Raw genomic sequence first — 18,102 nt, forward strand, 5'->3', positions numbered from 1 at the left:
CACATCTATTGCACAAATTGCCTGAGAAGGGGCAAGATCTTACCTTAGTGAGCTGTTTGGGGAACCCCACAGAGCAGGAGGGTTCAGGGCATTGATATGGAGGGAACAGGACAAATAGATAAAAAGCCCAAGGGAAAACTGTGAGGTTTTTTACCCTGGGGGCTGGAAATGGTGGGCAGCTAAGCCCCAGTTTCAAGGCAAAGAGCTGCTAAGAACCCCCTGACTCCCACCAGCACGGAGCAGGAGGGAGCAATCCCTGGGATTAAGAGGGTTCTGCAACAGCTGCTGGGGGGGGAGGGGTGTGGTGGGGGTGGTGGGGTTGAATGGGACCTCATATTTTTTTAATGTAATATTTTTACAAAACCAATAAAAAAAAAAAAGAGGGTTCTGGCAAAGGGTAGAGAGTGGCTTCCTTTCTGTGATTACCTGGACCCCTTTTGAACTTTGCAGAGCATACCAGCTTGCAAGAGGTGGCCCTGGTAAGATGGGAGAGGCTAACCTGCTTAGGCAGCCTGATTTACCTAGCAGACCTGGGAGAGAACAACTTGGGACAGGAGATGGGGGAGTCAGGTAACTGACTGGTCTGGTGCTGAAAACTATCAAAATTCCAACTCCCTTTAGGGAGGAAAGCAATAGAAAGCACTCAATAACCTTCTAAGGCCCTATTTAGGGTCCCCTGGGAGGAAGGGGAGGTCTGGAAGAGGGTTGAGAGTCATTTCTCTGCAGTGAGTTGGGCTACCAGGGTCCCATGAATTTCAGAAGGAAACTCAACCTGACCAGGAGAGGTTAGGGGGGATCCAATTGTACAGTCTGTTTCATCCTGCCACCCTAGGAGAGAAAGCAATAAGAACAGAAAAGGCTCAGGGATACATAGGGACAGCTAGGCTCCTAATCAGCAGGAACTTCCCCAACTGCAAAGAGTCAAACCTGCCCAAAGTGCCCGGATAGCTCTCCAGCTAACAGACCCAAAATCAAAGTTTAGCTCAGTGGAAGAGTCTCTGCTTTGAGTATATGAAGTCCTTTGTTCAGTTCCTGGCTCTCAGAAGAGTGATCCACCAGGTTATCAAACACCCAGCTGATACTTCAGGACAGGGAACTCATAGACATTAATTTTGTATTAGTTTCTCTTGGGTCTCTTATTTTTCTTAAAAGAAAAGGTTACTTTTTAAAACTTTAACTTAGTTTATTCACTAAAACCTGATTTGTTTTGTTTTGTTTTGTTTTGTTTTTACGGAGAAGGGCTGTGAATATATTTGCTTAGTTATAAAACAATGGTATCTGGCCCTCACTTGGACTATTTACAGTGGAAAATGGGTACATACAGTCTTGATGCTGTACAGTGGAAGGGGGTGGGCCACAGTTGGGCACCTGGGGCAGGGGTGGATACAGTTGGCATGGCAATAAGAGGCCTGCTGAGTGAGGGCAGGGGTGGAAAGGAGTCTGCGGATGGTCATGTCCTTTACTGCTCTGTCAGTGGCTATGAAGTCAATGGCAAATAAAAACGGAGAGACAGCAGGAGTAGAGCAGGAGTACTGCAGAGGAGCCAGCTGCCCAGGGCAGGGTGGTTCACCGCCTTCCTTGGCCCTCCAGCAGGTCCATGTGGCCCTCCCTAAGGCAGCGCTGAAATGAATCCTAAGCCACTGATGAAGGACAGCAGCCCAAGAAGTTACTTAGGGTCCTAAGTGGAAAGGCTGTTTTTCCTAATTTTTCGTTTGCTTGCTTGTTTGAGTGTTTGCTTTTTGTTCTTTTTTCCCCCTTTTCTCCAACCTCCCCATTTTTTAAATTAGGTGCTGCTGTCTTGTTTCTTGATTGCTGTGTTTTCCCCTTCCTTTGCCCCCCCTTTTTTGTATACCAATTTTGTCTACCTGCACCATTTTTCTCCTTCCTTCACCTTCCTATCTTCTGCTTTCTGCTTTTGTTCTTACATTCCACACTTCTTTTTTAACATTCAATTTTTCTTGTTTTTATTTTTATCTCCTCTGTTCTCTGTTTTCTTTTTAAATTTTTTTTCTTTTCTTTTTCCCTCTCTACTTATCACTCTGGCCTTTTAATTCACTCTAGAATTTTTTCCTCTATTCAATTCTTCTTTTAATTGTTTGTACCCCACTTTTTTATTCTTATTCCTCTGCACTTCTTACATGAGTTAATTATTCACTTTCCTAGGTCTTTTACAGTTCCTTTTCTACATTTTACCATTATTATTACTATTATCCTTTATCTCTTATTACTTCTTTTCCTTTCTCTGGCCCTAATATTTTTCTCTTAAGGGAACATAGACAACAGCAAGGAAATAGAATAAGAGGAACAAAGCGTCAAAGTGAAAACTTACCACACACACAAAAATGGCAACTAAATAAAACCCTAGAGTAGAGAGAGAAACTAATCAACTGAATAAACCCATCAAGATAAAGATATGCCTAAACACCAACAAAAAAATTATAAACCATACTAAAAACAGGAAGATATGGTCCAGTCCAATAAACAAACTAAAAGTCAGGCAGAGATACAGAACATGGAACAACTAATCAGAGCTGTCCAAACAAATATCATGAACCAACTTAAAGAAGTTAAGGAAGAGATTAAGGATAGTAAGAAGAAACTGGGAACACATACTGAAGAAATTGCAAACATACATAAATTAATGGATATGATAGTGATGGAAGACACAATCCAAGAAATAAAAAATATGTTAGAAGATAAAAGCAGATTTTAAAAGGCAGAGGAAAGAATTAGTGATGTGGAAGACAATATTTCTGAAATCAGATAATAGAACACATAGATAAACAGAGAAAAAAATCACCAGTGACTTAGGGATCTGAATGACAGCACAAAACACTCAAACATATGCATTATAGGCATCCCAGAGGGAGAAGAGAAGGAAAAGGGCACAGAAGAAGTATTGGAGGAATAATAGATGAAAACTTCCCCACACTATTAAGGGAGATGGATGTGAATGTCAAGGAAGTGCAGTGCACCCCATAAAGTATAAACCACAACTGACCTACTACAAGACATATACTTGTCAAATTGTCCAATGCTCAAGATAAAGAGAGAAAACTGAAAGCAGCAAGAGAAAAGAGAACCATCATATACAAGGGAAGCTCAATAAGATTAAGTACAAATTTCTCAACTGAAACCATGGAGGCAAGAAGGCTGTGGTATGACATAGTTAAGCTACTGAAAGATGGAATTCCAGCCAAGAATTCTCTATCCAGCAAAGTAGACATTAAAAAATTATAGAAAATTCAAAATATTCACAGGTTAACAGAAATTAAGAGAGTATGCCAATAAAAAAAACAGCTCTTCAAGAAATACTAAAGGGAGTACTTCAGGTTGAAAGGAAAAAAAAACAGGAGGGAGAGTTGGAGGAGAGTGTAAGAAAATATTTAAAACAACAACAAAAAGAGATAAAAACAGCATATGACATACATAAACCCCCCAAAAATATGGCTAATGTAAGCAATTCCTTGAAAGTAATAACACTGAATGTTAAGGGATTAAAGTCATCAGTCAGGAGACACAGATTTGCAGAATGGATAAGGAAATATGACCCATCTATAAACTGGCTTCAAGAAACCCACGTTAGACCCAGTGATTCAAAGTGGCTGAAAGTGAACTGCTAGAAAACATGTTACAAGCAAACAATAACCCAAAAAAGGGCAGGAGTAGCTGCATTAATATCTGACAAAGCAGATTTTAAATGCAAAATTATTTTAAGAGACAAAGACAAACACTATATGTTAGTAAAAGGGAAAATCCTTCAGGAAGAAATAATCATAAACATTTATTTACCTAGCCAGAGCACCTCAAAATACATGAGGCAAAGACTGGAAAAACTAAGTGGAGAAACAGATGCCCCTACAACTATAGTGGGGGACTTTAATACACCATTAATACCGTTAGACAGACATCTTGACAGAAAATCTATAAAGGAAACAAAGTCTTTGAATAATATATTAGAAGATCTGGACCTAATAGGAATATACAGAATACTACACCCAAATACAGTGGGATACATTTTCTTCTCAAATGCACGTGGATCATTCTCCAAGAGAGACCACATGCTAAGCCACAGAACAATTCTTAATGAATTCAGATAGATTGAAATTACGCAAAGTAATTTTTCAGAACACAATTGAATGAAGCTGGAAATCAGTAAGGGCCAGAGAACCAGATTAGGCACAAAGATATGGAAGTTAACAACACACATTTGGAAAAACAGTAGGTCAAGGAGGAAATTAACAAAGAAATCAGGAACTAACCTTGAAATTAATCAAAATGACAGCACACATATCAAAACTTATGGGATGCAGCAAAAACTGTACTGAGAAGGGAATTCATAGCAATAAATGCATATATCAAAAAAGAAGAAAGAACTGAAATTGAAGACCTCACTGCACATGTAGAGAAATTAGAAAAAGAACAACAAACTAACCCCAAAGGAAGTAAAAAGAAGGGAAAAAACTAACATTAGAGCAAAATTAAATGAAAAAGAATAATAAAAAGCACTAGAAAAAATAAAAACAAAACCTGGTTCTTCAAGAAGATCAATAAATTGACAAAACCTTAGGTAGACTAACAAAGAAAAAGAGAGCAGGCACAAATATACAAAATATGAAAGGAGAAAAGGGATATCACCACTGACCCCACAGAAATAGAGTATCATAAGTGCATACTTTGAAAAATTATATGCCAACAAGAAGGATAATCTAGAGGAAATGGACAATTCCTAGAAAGACACAAGCAGCCTACATTGAGGAAAGAAGAAATTGATGAACTCAACAGATAAACCACAAGTAACAATATTGAATTAGTCATCAAAAACCTCCCAACTAAGGAGCCCAGGAACAGATGACTGCACAGGTGTGTTCTACCAAATATTCTGGAAAGAACTAACACCAATCCTGCTAAAATATTCCAAAAAAAAATTAGTAGTAACTTGTTCTATGATGGCAACATTACCCTAATACCAATGCCAAACAAAGATGGCACAAGGAAGGAAAATTACAGAACTATCTCTCCAATGAATGTAGATGCTAAAATACTCAACAAAATACTTGTTAATCATATTCAGAAACACATCAAATGAATTATACACCATGATCAAGTGTGTTTCATCCCTGGCATGCAAGGATGGTTCAACATAAGAAAATCAATCAATGTAATACACCACATGAAGAGATCAAAAGAAAAAAAAAAAACACATGACCATTCCTATAGATGCAGAAAAAGCATTTGACAAAATACAGCAGTACAGTTTCCTTGTAAAAACAGTGCAGAAGATAGGAATAGAAGCAACATCCTCAGCATGATAAAGGGTATATATGAAAAACCCACAGCTAACATCATATACAATGGGGAAATCCTAAAAGCTTTCCCTCTAAGTTAAGAAACAAGAAAAGAATGCCCACTATCACACTCCTATTTAATATTGTTTTAGAAGTACTTGCTTTAGCACTTAGGCAAGAAAAAGATATGAGGCATCCAAATTGGAAAGGAAGAAGTCAAAATTTCACGATGTACAGATGACGTGATCCTATACATAGAGAATCCTGAGAAATCTACAAAAAAGCTTCTAGAGCTTATAAATGAGTTCAGTAAAGTTGCAGGTTATAAGATCAATGCACAAAAACCAGTGGTATTTCTGTACTCCAATAATGAGCAATTTGAGGAGGAAATCAAGAAAAAAATCACATTTACAATAGCAACTAAAAGAATAAAAGAGCTAGGAATAAATTTAACTAAAGATGTATGTGAATTATACTCAGAAAACTACTCAACACTTTTAACAGAAATAAAAGAAGACCTAAATAAATGGAAGAATATTCCCTGTTCATCTATAGGAAGACTAAACATCATTAAGATGTCTTTCTTACCCAAACTGATCTACAGATTTAATGCAATCCCAATAAAAATCATAACAACATTTTCTACTGAATTGGAAAAACTAACCAAGAAATTTAATTGGATGGGCAAGAGGCCCAGAAAAGCCAAAAACATATTGAAAAAGAAAATGGAATTTGAAGAGTCGCACTACCTGACTTTAAATCATACTACAAAGCAACAGTGACCAAAACTGCATGATACTGGCACAAGGATAGACATACAAACAAAACTGATTTGAGAGGTCTGATATAGATCCTCGCATATGTAGTCATCTGGTAATCAACAAGGGCACCAAGGGTACTCAACTGGGGAAGAATGACCTCTTCAACAAATGGTGCTTGGAAAACTGGATATCCATATCCAAAAGAATGAGAGAGAAACATCATCTCACATCTTATACAAGAATCAACTCAAGATGGATCAAAGATCTAAATATTAGGACCAAGACCATAGAGACCTTGAAAGATAATGTAAGGAAGCATCCACAGTGCGGTCACCCCTCAGGCTGAAGTGTGGTTTGCTGGCCTGGTGGGGGAGCAACCACGGCAGGCCAAGCCACTGCCCCCATAATAGGGTGGCTGGTCGGACTCACCGCCACCCCCGAAGGGAGCTCGGCATGGGTGCAGAGTGCCCTCGGGTCTCCCCTTCTCGGCAGCCATGCTTCCGTGGCCGCCCCTCCTCCCGGATGGCGCCACACGATGCCTGTGGGGCGGCACCCTTCTTCTTCTTTCTCCCTGCGCAGGCGCAGGGTGGAAAATTCCAGTCTGCCCTTTTCCCCTCCCCCGACAGCAGCAACAGCCAGGCGTGGGCGGAAAAATCCAGTCTGCCCTTTCCCCTCCCCCGACAGCAGCAACAGCCAGGTGTGGGCGGGAAACTCAAGTCCGCCCTCCACCCCAGCAACAGCAGCCACCAATCCCTAAACCCTGCCCCTTCCCCCAGCAACAGCGACAGCCAATCCCTAATCACCACCCCTCCCCCGTCCAGTACCGCCCACTGACCTTAGCCGGCAACCAATCAGAACAGGGCGTGGCTTTGACCAATCAGCCTTCCCCAGCCCCTATAAAACTGTTGCCTCTCCCTCAATAAAGTGGACTTGCGTGTTTACCTTGTCTCCGCGGTAGTTCTTCTGCCGTGCGCCCTCCAGTCCTGAGAGCCCCCGACAAGGGCCTGGCCTCCCTTGTCCCCAGTTCGTCGCCTGCTTCTCCAGGCGACCCCTTCATCGCCGGCTTCTCCGGGCGACCCCTTCGTCGCCGGCTTCTCCGGGCCCCGTCAGCCGAACCGCGCAACCCCTTGTGAGACCGATCCCTCGTCTGCTGCTGGACCGACCCCTCATCCCAAATGGGACCGACCCCTCGTCCCAAGCGGGACTGACCCCTCATCCAGAGCTGGACCGACCCCTCGTCCGCAGCCAGACCCCACCTCTACCGACCGAGCAAGCCGCCGCACACAGGACATTGTAATAGAAAATGGTTTCATGAACTTCACACCCAAAGCATGAGCAAGAAAAGAAAAAAATAGATAAATGGGACCTCCTCAAAATTAAAAACTTTTGCACCTCAAAGTTGTTTATCAAGAAGTGAAAAGACAACCTACCCAACAGGAGAAGATATTTGGTAACCATATATCTGATAGGAGCCTAATAACCAGTATATATAAAGAAATCCTATATCTCAAAAATAAAAAGATAAACAACCATTTAAAAAATGGTCAAGTGACATGAACAGACACTGTTCCAAAGAAGAAATACAAATGGCCAAAAAGCACATGAAAAGATGCTCAACATCACTAGATATTAGGGAAATGCAAATCAAAACTACAATAAGATATCATCTGACACCCCCTGGACTGGTGCTAATTAAAAGACAGAGGACTTCAATGTTGGGGAGGGCATGGAGGAATGAAAACCCTCATCCACTGATGGTGGGACTGTAGAATGGTCCAGCCATTGTGGAGACAGTTTGGCAGTTCCTCAAAACACTAATTATAGATCTACCATATGATCCAGCAATTCCACTACTGAGTATATATCCAGAAGAATTGAAAGCAAAGACATGAACAGATATATGCACACCAACTTTCATATCAGCATTATTCACTATTGACAAAAGGTGGAATCAACCCAAATACCCATCAAAAGATGAATGGATAAACAAAATGTAATATATATATACAATGGAATATTACTCAGCTGTAAGAAGAAGTATAATACTAACACACGAGATGACATCAATGAATCTGGTCTGGAGAACCCTATGTTGAGTTAAGCAAGCCAGGCATTGAAGGACAAATATTACACTACCTCACTGAAATGAATTAAGCAAATCAAGCAGACTCAGAGTGCTAGAGAGTGGAAGATAGGTTTACAGGAAATAGAAAGGGAGAAGAGGTTTGTGAGCCAACACCCATAAGGGTGAAATCTATGATAAGGTGGAAGTGAGAAGTTGTGTAGTGAAGGAATATGATAGGAGTGTAGTGATACTATTGGGCTGGGTGGTGCAAGTTTGACAGAGGGGAGGGTGGGAAGGGTGAGTTGGATGGTCCGTGGAACTAGGGTAGAGTAGGGGGAGGGTGCAGATGAATACTGAGGATTGGCAGGTATGAAGTTGAAACTACAATGTTGGGAAACCTCTTTTGGCAATAAAAAAGGAAAGGTTACTGGTTTAGGGTATTGGATGGGGAGGCATTTGGGACAGGTTAGACCTGGGGCAGTCTTCTAGAGAATGTTAGAGTGATTATTTTGTCATAGTGTGTTTTATCAGTGGGTGGAGACCCACATAATAAGCATGAAGATGTTGGACTCCCACCCTGGGGAGGCCCAATATGTTCTCAAACAGAGGGGTGGATGTCTCCTGAGAGCATGGGTGGTTCCTAATAGGGGAGGGCAGACCAGTGTGTCAATTTCTTGATGTTATTGCAAGTAACTAAATCTTGTCCTTCAAGGAGTGAAGCCTGGTGGTTGCCATAGGCCCTGAGGGGAGAGGAAAGGAGGAACAGAGTAGATGGGAGAGGGGGTATTTAGGGAGCAATGGAAGTGTTCTCCTTGATCTTGTAATGATGGATGCAGGCCATGTTGAATTTCATTAAAAATTTATAAAAGTATGTGGTCTAGAATATAGACCATAATGTAAACCATTTACCATGATTAATGGTTATGTTTCAATATTTGCACATCAGTTGTAACAAATGTACCATCCACATACTAAAAAAAATTATTGCTATGGGAAGGGAGAATAGGGGGAGGATTTGGGGTCTATGGGAGTCCCCTGTGCTTTGTATGTGACTTTTCTGTGACATAAAACTTCTTTAAAGACAAAATGAATGAAAGTAAGACATTGGGTAAGAAATGGAATAAAATGTCACTAGACATACAGGGCAACAGATTTTACAATGATGAAAGACAAAACATCAAAAAAATTTTTTAATATTTTCATTATTTTTAATATCCCAATTTTAAAATTTTATTTTAGTTTTAGTTTTTCTAAATTATTATGTATTTTATTTCTTATGGTTAAACCTATCATTATTATATCATTATCCTATTAATCCTATTTGGCAATATTTTTGGCTTCATTTTTGAAGCAGTTTTGGACAACACAACAGTTACAACTGTGGTAGGGGAGGATCATTGCTGTGGGGTGTCAGTGATGGGGGATACATGGGAGTAAGTTCACCTGGGCATACAGATAAGGTATATAAATGTATTTAATGCTCATGGTACATTGTCACAGTAGCTGGAGATTCACACAATAACCAAAAGGATATTGAATTTCCATCCTGGGAGCTCTGCCACATTCTCTAATGGAACAGCAACAATTCCTGAAATGTAGGGCAATGACTAGTGAAGAAGGATGGTCCATTGATGAGCCCTTGATCTGGATAATTATACTTATAAGCCTTTGCTCTTGAAATTGCAACTTAGCCTAGTGCTATCAGGTGCCTAAGAGTTATCTCCTGAGAGCCTCTTTATTGTTCAAGTGTGGTCTGTCTCTAAGCCAAATTCAGCATAGAAATGCATCACGTTCCCTCCAGCATGGGACATGACTCCCAAGGATAAGCCTCTCTGGCACTTGGGAATTACTACCAAGCACCAACTAGAAATGCAACTAGAAAAAGACCTTGATTAAAAGGGGGAAAGATAAAGACAAAGGAGTTTATATGGCTAAGAGACTTTAAAGTGAGTGGGGAAGTCATCAGAGGTAACGCTTATGCAGTCTCAGCAGGATCTCACAGACTGCCAAAGTAGATACTACCCCGAAGAGTGGGACTCCTGAGGGTTCTGAAGACACCATATGATCATGGCAGACTGCTTTGGAGTCTGGTGTCTTGCTTTTGGGCCCTACTTTGGAGTTTGTGCTCCCCAGTGGGATAGAGTTGGACTCAGTTGTGACTTCTCTACATGTGCCTCTTCTGACCCTTCTATTTGAACCCATAGTTGGTGTTGGAGTTGATAGGTACATGTCCAAGAGACTTGAATCTTTGGGCTATCCATGTGCCAGATGGGCCCTGAGCCTCAGTGGGGTTATGACACCTACTATCCAGTTCACTGGATTCACCCAGGATAAATAACAAGTAGGTAAGGATGGACAACAACCACACCAAGGAATCAAGAGAATCTACAACTGTAAACAAGAGAGTCCTATCCATCAGCCAAGATCAAGGCACCCTCTCAATTAAAAGGTGAAGTGAGCATCACCATCCCAGAATCCTCAGGACTGGGGAATAAGATATGGACTAGAGTGGACTTACTGGTATTCTACTATAGACTTATTGGTATTCTAGCAATGGAAGAAATTATATCATTGATGTTGAGACAGTGGCCACTGGAGATGCTGAAGTTATGGGGAGGGAAAAAGAGGTGTAATATGGAGGCATTTTCAGGACTTGGAATTGTCCTGAATGTCACTGCAATGATAGATACAGGCCAGTACATATCCTGTCATAACCTACAGAATTGAGTCAGAAAGAGTGTAAACTATAATGTAAATTACAATCCATGCTTAGTGACAATGCTCCAAATGTGTTCATTAATTATAACGAATATACCACACTAATGAAAGAGATTGTTAATATGGGGAAGGGTGAGAGTGTGGGGAGTGGGGATATGGGAATCTCTTTTTTTTTTTTTTTTTGGTGTAACATTTTGTCGAATCTAAATATCTTTTTAAAAATATAAAAAATATATTTTAAAAAAGGATAAATAAAAGAAAAGAGGATTCAAGATTCTAGAAAGTAAGTAGATTTGAACAAACTAATGGGAAGTAAGGACAAAGTATCGGAAGAGTGGAATTTAGGGTTCTGTTATTATGTTCTAGATAATAGATGGAAGCATATTAGAATAGGTAATGGCAATGGACATGTAGATCTTTGGAAAGAATCAAATACATAATATGTTAAAGGTATAATTAACAGGACTGGGCTGCAATGTGGATGGTGAATGCAAGGAAGAAAGGAATAATGATGCCTAGATTCCAGGCAAAAACAACTGGAGTAAGTCATTTGTTTAGTTTCTTCATTTATTCATCTATTCATTCATCTATTCATTCATTCAACTAGCATTTATTGAGTAATAAATGTCAGGTACTCTTATAGGCCCTGAGGATATAGCGGTGCAAAATAAAGCCCCTGATCTCACAGAGCTTACATTCCAGTGGGAGATATAAACATTTAATAAATAAAAATATGCAAAGTGTGCAATGTTAGGAAGTGAGGAGCACTATTGGAGAGAAATGAGATAAGATAATAGGATAGAGGGTCAAGGGATGCTACTGAGATAGTGTGATTAGGAATGACTTCACTGAGGAGGGGAATCTGTGAAGACACCTGAATGATATGGCTGACTGAGCCGGGTGGATTTTGGCATGATATTTTGGAGGAGTGTTTCAGGCCAGACAGAAACTGTGGAAGTCTTGAGGCAGGGGTATTCATGGATGATGGTTTCATTTACTTCAGTGTTGCTGGCTCTAATTGCCAACTGATGTTTTCCTGCACCTTCTGTCAAAACTCTAAATAACTCGTGTATATCTTGTTAATCACTGTGTTCTTCCTGGCTGGGTGTCTGACAGAGATTTGGCTCTCAATAATTAATTGCTCCCAAATTAACACCTCTTTCTCTGGCAAAGCAGTTTCTTCTTTAAAAAATAAACAGTCTAACGAATACTGTTTATTTAAGCTTAGACTCATAAATAATTTATTTTTCATGGCTCTGTCCACTCTTCTGTGAATTGCTGCCTCCCTTGACCTTTCAGGGGATGCATGCAGTACATTCTTATTGAAGGATTGTGGCCACCTGAATACAAACTTCCCTTACCTTAGCCTATCCGAAAAATAGAGTAGACTTTTAATAACCCACTTGGCTCCAACATGCCTCCTCCAGATTTTGCCCCACTTGTATGAAACCCTTCACAGTAAGGCTCTTGAACCAGTCCTGTATGGTCACTGCGTCCTCAGGTTCTTTATGAACATTGTCAATTTGACCTTCTCTCCAGTTTCCCTAATCAGTATTGGAAGGGGTATGTCAATTTTTATTACTCTTTTAAATTGAGCAGTTCGACTTTGTTAGGATGTGTTTTATCTTTATGGAATTAATTTCTGCTCTTTTAATAATAAAGACTAACCACAAAGTATTGACCATTTGCTTGGCACCCTGGATCTTTCATCTATTTACTCATCCAGTCCTCACCACAATCCTGTGAGGCAGATGCTATCATGCATACATTATAAATGAGGAACTTGGGGAGGTTAAGCTACTTGCCCAAGGTCAGAAAACGAGTAAGAGGAAGAGCAGGGATTCACATGCAAAGAGTTTGGCTTCAGGACACTGCCTCTATTAAGTTCGTGCCTTCTCCTTTCTTTGGATTTATTCTATTGCTTTTTTTTTAACCTTTAAAGTTCGATGATTAAAGAATTAGTGCTCGAATTTTAGCCTTTTTTCCTAATACAAAATTTGACACCGTATAATCCCAACTGAATTTCACTTCAGTAATATCACATGTTTGATAAGTAATAATTTTAAAAATTTGATTCTATTTTATTGTATCTACTTTAATCTCTTCTGTGACCTGTGTTTCTAAATTTCCATACTCATTTAAGTTGTCTGCTTATATTGATTGCTACTAGATATCTAACTTCATGTCACATTAAAAATAATATATATATATTTTTAACGATATATATTATTTATCATTAAAAATTGTCTGGAGGGGAGCAGGTATAGCTCAGTTGTTTGAGTGCCTGCTTTCCATGTATGAGATCCTTGGTTCAATTCCCTGCACCTTCTAAAAAATAATTGATTAGGAGCAGATATAGTTCAAATGGTTGAATATCTGCTTCCCATGGATGAAGTCCTGGGTTCAATCCCCAGTACTTCCTAAAAACAAATGAGAAAACCAACTATTATTGGGAGCTGATGTAGCTCAGTGGTTGAGCACCTGCTTTCCATGTATGAGATTCAATCCCCAATACCTCCTACAAACAAAACAACTGATTAAGGCTTGTTTTATGGCAAAGGATGAACTCAATTTTCAAAAAGGCCATATATGTTGGGAAAAAAATGTTGAATCTCTATTGTTGGATGCAATGTCTTTCAAATGTCAAGCTTATTAATTATGATTTTGATGTTCAAATATCAAATAGATTTATGGATGCTTGTTGATATTTTATTGACTGATCTATCAGTTATTGAGATAATTGAAATATCCATATGCAGACATGTTAGCAGAACTATTTGGGTTTCTAGATTCTTGGCTATGTCACATAAAGGACTTTAAGAACATTCCACAGGGTAGACCAGGGAATAAGAGTTCATTGAGAAATGAGTGCAAAAAGAAAAGCACACACCCCAGACACAGGTGCTGTCATGCTACTGGGTGACAAACACACATGGGGCCCTGGGATAGGCCTTTTAAGACCTTTCCTCCTCCCCTTTCCTAATGTTGGGGAGGGGCCCCAGCTCTTTGATGTTCTGATTGGTTGTCTTATGATCCCCACCTGTTAGCTCTCATGGGACCAATGAGGAGAACTTTCTGTTTGCAAATATCTGGGGCTTCTTTTGAGCTCGTGTGTTTCAAATGGGACCTCCTGACCAGGGTCTTTTGCAGGTTTTTCAGGTGTAGCTATTACAGCTGTGTTCTCAAGCAGCAGCCTACCCTCAGGGGGTCTCCAGGTGGACTCTCTGGCAATGTTCTGATGAGGGGGGTCCCAGCTGTTAGGGTTTCATTCTGACTAACCACCTCCCCTCCTTTCCTGCACTAACCTGTCTCAGATGCATACTTTGTTTCTTTTTATGGTTCTATAAACTCTTAGATGCTACATTTTGAGGTTATATTATGAGTTACATACAACTAAATAAGTTTTATATCATTTGGATGAATTAAGCTTGTTATTATCATACAGTGGAGCTCCATCTCCAATAGTGCTTTTTTTTCCCTTAGTCTATCTTGTCTGATACTAGTACAATTATACAGGTTTTCTTTTGGTTATTATTTGTCTGCTTTATTTTTGGTCTTAATTTTTACTCATCTTTATGATTTAAAATTGTCGTTTTAAAGATCATATGCCTAGATTTTGTTATAAAGTATAACAATGTGTTTTATTGGAACATTTAATCCAATCATATTTTTATTGTTTTCACTGATCATTTATTTTTACCATCTTATTTTATGTTTTTATTAACCCCAGCTATTCTGTTTCCATTTTCCTCTCATAACTTGAATTTATTTGATTGAGTGCTTTAATTTTATCCTTCATTTTTTCCTCTATTTAGCAAGCTATAAAGTCTATTTTTATTTTGCATAGTAATCCTGGAAATTACGATGTATAGTTGTATACATAGTTAGAAAATGTTAAAATTTGTTGTACCTTTTAGATACTATAAAGTCTTTAAGAAAGCTCTAATACCTACACGACCTTCCTTCCTGATTTATATGGTATTATTAGTAAGTATTTTACTTCTTTCTTATCTTTTTGTTAGTTCCTTAGGCCATTATTATTATTATGTCTCATATATATTCATACATTTACCACTTTTTTGGCTTTCTATTCCTCCTTGCAAACCAGAACTTCCGTTTGTGATCATTTTCATTTTTCTTAAATGAATTATTTAATAAAACCTCTTATAAGATTGTGTTAGTGATAAACTCTCATAATTTCTTTCAAAAAATGTTAGTTTTGGATTTTACTTTTTCTCAAGGTGGTGTATTTTAGCTTCTGTCCAAATGCCAACTAATCAAAGTTTTGCAGGGTCCCCACATATACCCATTGTCCTGCTTATCTTCTTCATACCAGTTCTTCCCATCTAACATGCTTTATTTGTATATTTTCAGCACAGATCTCTACTACAATCTAAACTAAGTGGGAAGGAATATAATTTATTTTATTCACTAATCTTTTTTTTAAATTTAGGCACTAGTACAGTGTCTGGACCAAGACATGCTTTCAATGAATATTTATTTGAAGATTAAATAATGAATTGAGCATCTTTAGGACTATGGTGATGTTAATATGGGCTATGAGTACAGGGGTCTTTTCTGTTTTTCTGCGTTTTTTGTATTCTCATTACCTAGACTGCATTTACAGGTGATAGGATTTTAATAAGTACTGATTTAAAGAATTAATAAACAAATAAGTCAATGAATCCCCTTATTTCCATAAACAGGGCTTAGGAACCCACAAATAATGCTAGTGGTAATAGAAATTTGTGAGGTATTAGCTCCCCAACCTTCTCCCATTTACATTCTCTCATAGGGAATATAGTCAGTTTATTCAAGCTTTCTTGGCTCTGCCCAAGATATGGCTAATTAACAATAGATTTCTTATAAAACAATAAATAGGTAACATTGTGGAAACAAGATGCTCTCCCTTATATTAATATCCAATCATCTAAATACTAACCTAGTAATAAGAGTCAATTTGCTGGTAAAAGTTGAATATGTGCAGATAAATTCTGGAGATTAACTTGCATTAATCTGTATGACAGATCTGCTCGGTCTAATGAAATTGCATACTCAGCATAAAATGTGCAGGGCAATGGCTGAAATTGTCTATCAAATTAGTTAAACAAAGATTTATTAATAGCGGCAATGGTACTGAGATTTCGGATTTCAGGTGACTGAATTTTATACAAAAACATCCATATATAAGTTAGACATACAGAATTTACAGCATTAAAAATACTTGTCACCATGGATCTAAAACATACAAATTATTAATATATTTTCTTATAAGAAAAGATTTTATATTACAAATAAAGAAGGTCATACTCTCAAAATAAAAGTATCCATTTAAGTTGAATTTAGTTCTTTATTCCCATTTTCCCCTTGTTGAGAGAAAATTTTACCAGTCTAGTGAACCACAGATGAGGAATTGGAAATTATGAATGAGTGTATTCATATCCACCTCTATTTTCTGTCCTGGTAATTCCCAAAATGTTTCATTAAAATACTTATGTAACCCATTCCAATGATACCTAAGAAAAAGCCAAATTAGTGACTAAGATAAGTTGGACTTTTTGATGTTTTCATTGTTGCCTGATTTTAAGTCATGAATTTTCAGCTTCATTTTCTAGGGAAGCATGCACATATTAATTAAAGAACCATGGGAAAATTTTTGAAAAGAAGACAATGATGAAAGGGAGAAAATAAATAATGGAAAGTCAGTTAAATAGGCATTTGGCACTACTAAATGAGCACGTCATAGGCATCTGGGACCATGGCTAGATCTTGCTCCCACCAACTTGAAAGGGTGTGTGAGCCAAGCAGCATGTCCCCTTTAACTTCTTCATGAATACTTTCGCTCTAGAGGTGTTTTTCCAGTTCTTGAATGTGACTTGTAATATATGATTGATCAATAAATGTCTAACACATCTAAACAGCTAACTTGTTTTAAAGCCAAAGAACTCCATCATTCACATATGTTTGCTTTCTTTTTTTCAAATTTCTTTCCATTTTATGTTAATCAGGGTATCTCCAAAGTCAGGATTAACTCGATTCTGATTCAGAGCTACAAAGAGAAAATTTATAAATCATAGCCTCAGTTTAGCTCATAACCCTCATTACTGTTTAAACAAACTAAATTTCTGGAAATGTAAATACCCCAAGATGAAGACTCTGTGACCATGACTATGAAATGAAGTAATATTTGTTTCATTAAAGGTGTATTTGCAATATTTTAATTAAAACTAGCAAACATAAATCAAGGTAGTTTTGCTTTCATTGTGGTATACAAAGGACCTGCATTCTCTGTGCAATCTGTTTGTTAAAAGTTAATAACTAGGCATTCATATTCTCTAATTCATTCTAAAATAACAACAATATATAATGGAACTCATGTCTTCACAAATAAATTTCTTTACAGATAAATTATTTTTCCAGTATATTGAGTGTCATTCACTAAATATGTAGCAACTTCAAAATTTGCTAAAATTATTTCATACATGTATTTTAGTGTGTCCCCAAGAAGGTATATTTTTTAAAAAGACAACAGTAGAATTTATTGAAATAAACCCATTATAGTATTTACTGTCATGATAAATATATATATTAGGTTTGTGCAAATTGTGGTTTTGGACTGTGAATTTTAAATCATTATAATTAGGCTCAAATACATCTTTATTAATCAAAATAGGAACCATTACAATCAACATAGTTTTGCCAGTAAGAAATAAGTTTGTTTATTCCTGTAGCATACCAATCTGTACTTCAGGATTCAACAAACTCTTGGAAAGCATTTCTGCATCCTGCTGGTTGCAGAAGTCTTTTCCCTGCAAAAAGTTGTTAAGATGCTTGAAGAAATGGTAGCCGGTGGTGAGAGGTTAGGTAAATATGGCAGATGAGGCAAAATTTCTTTCAACTTCTGAAGCATTGGTTGTGCGACATACAGTTGTGTATTGTCGTGGAGAAGAATTGGGCCCATTCTGTTGACCAATGCAGGCTGCAGGTGTTGCAGTTTTCAGTGCATCTCATCAATTTGCTGAGCATACTTCTCAGGTGTAAAGATTTCGCCAGGATTCAGAAAGCTGTAGTGGATCAGACCAGCAGCAGACCACCAAACAGTGACCATGACCTTTTTTTGGTGCGAGTTTGGCTTTGGGAAGTGCTTTGGAGCATTTTTCGTCCCAACCACTGACCTGGTCATTGCTGGTTGTTGTATAAAATCCACTTTTCATCACAATTTGATCAAAAAATAGTTTGTTTTTGTTGTGTAGAATAAAAGAAGATGACA

The sequence above is a fragment of the Dasypus novemcinctus genome, chromosome 15, assembly GCF_030445035.2.
Source record: "Dasypus novemcinctus isolate mDasNov1 chromosome 15, mDasNov1.1.hap2, whole genome shotgun sequence".
NCBI lineage: Eukaryota > Metazoa > Chordata > Mammalia > Cingulata > Dasypodidae > Dasypus > Dasypus novemcinctus.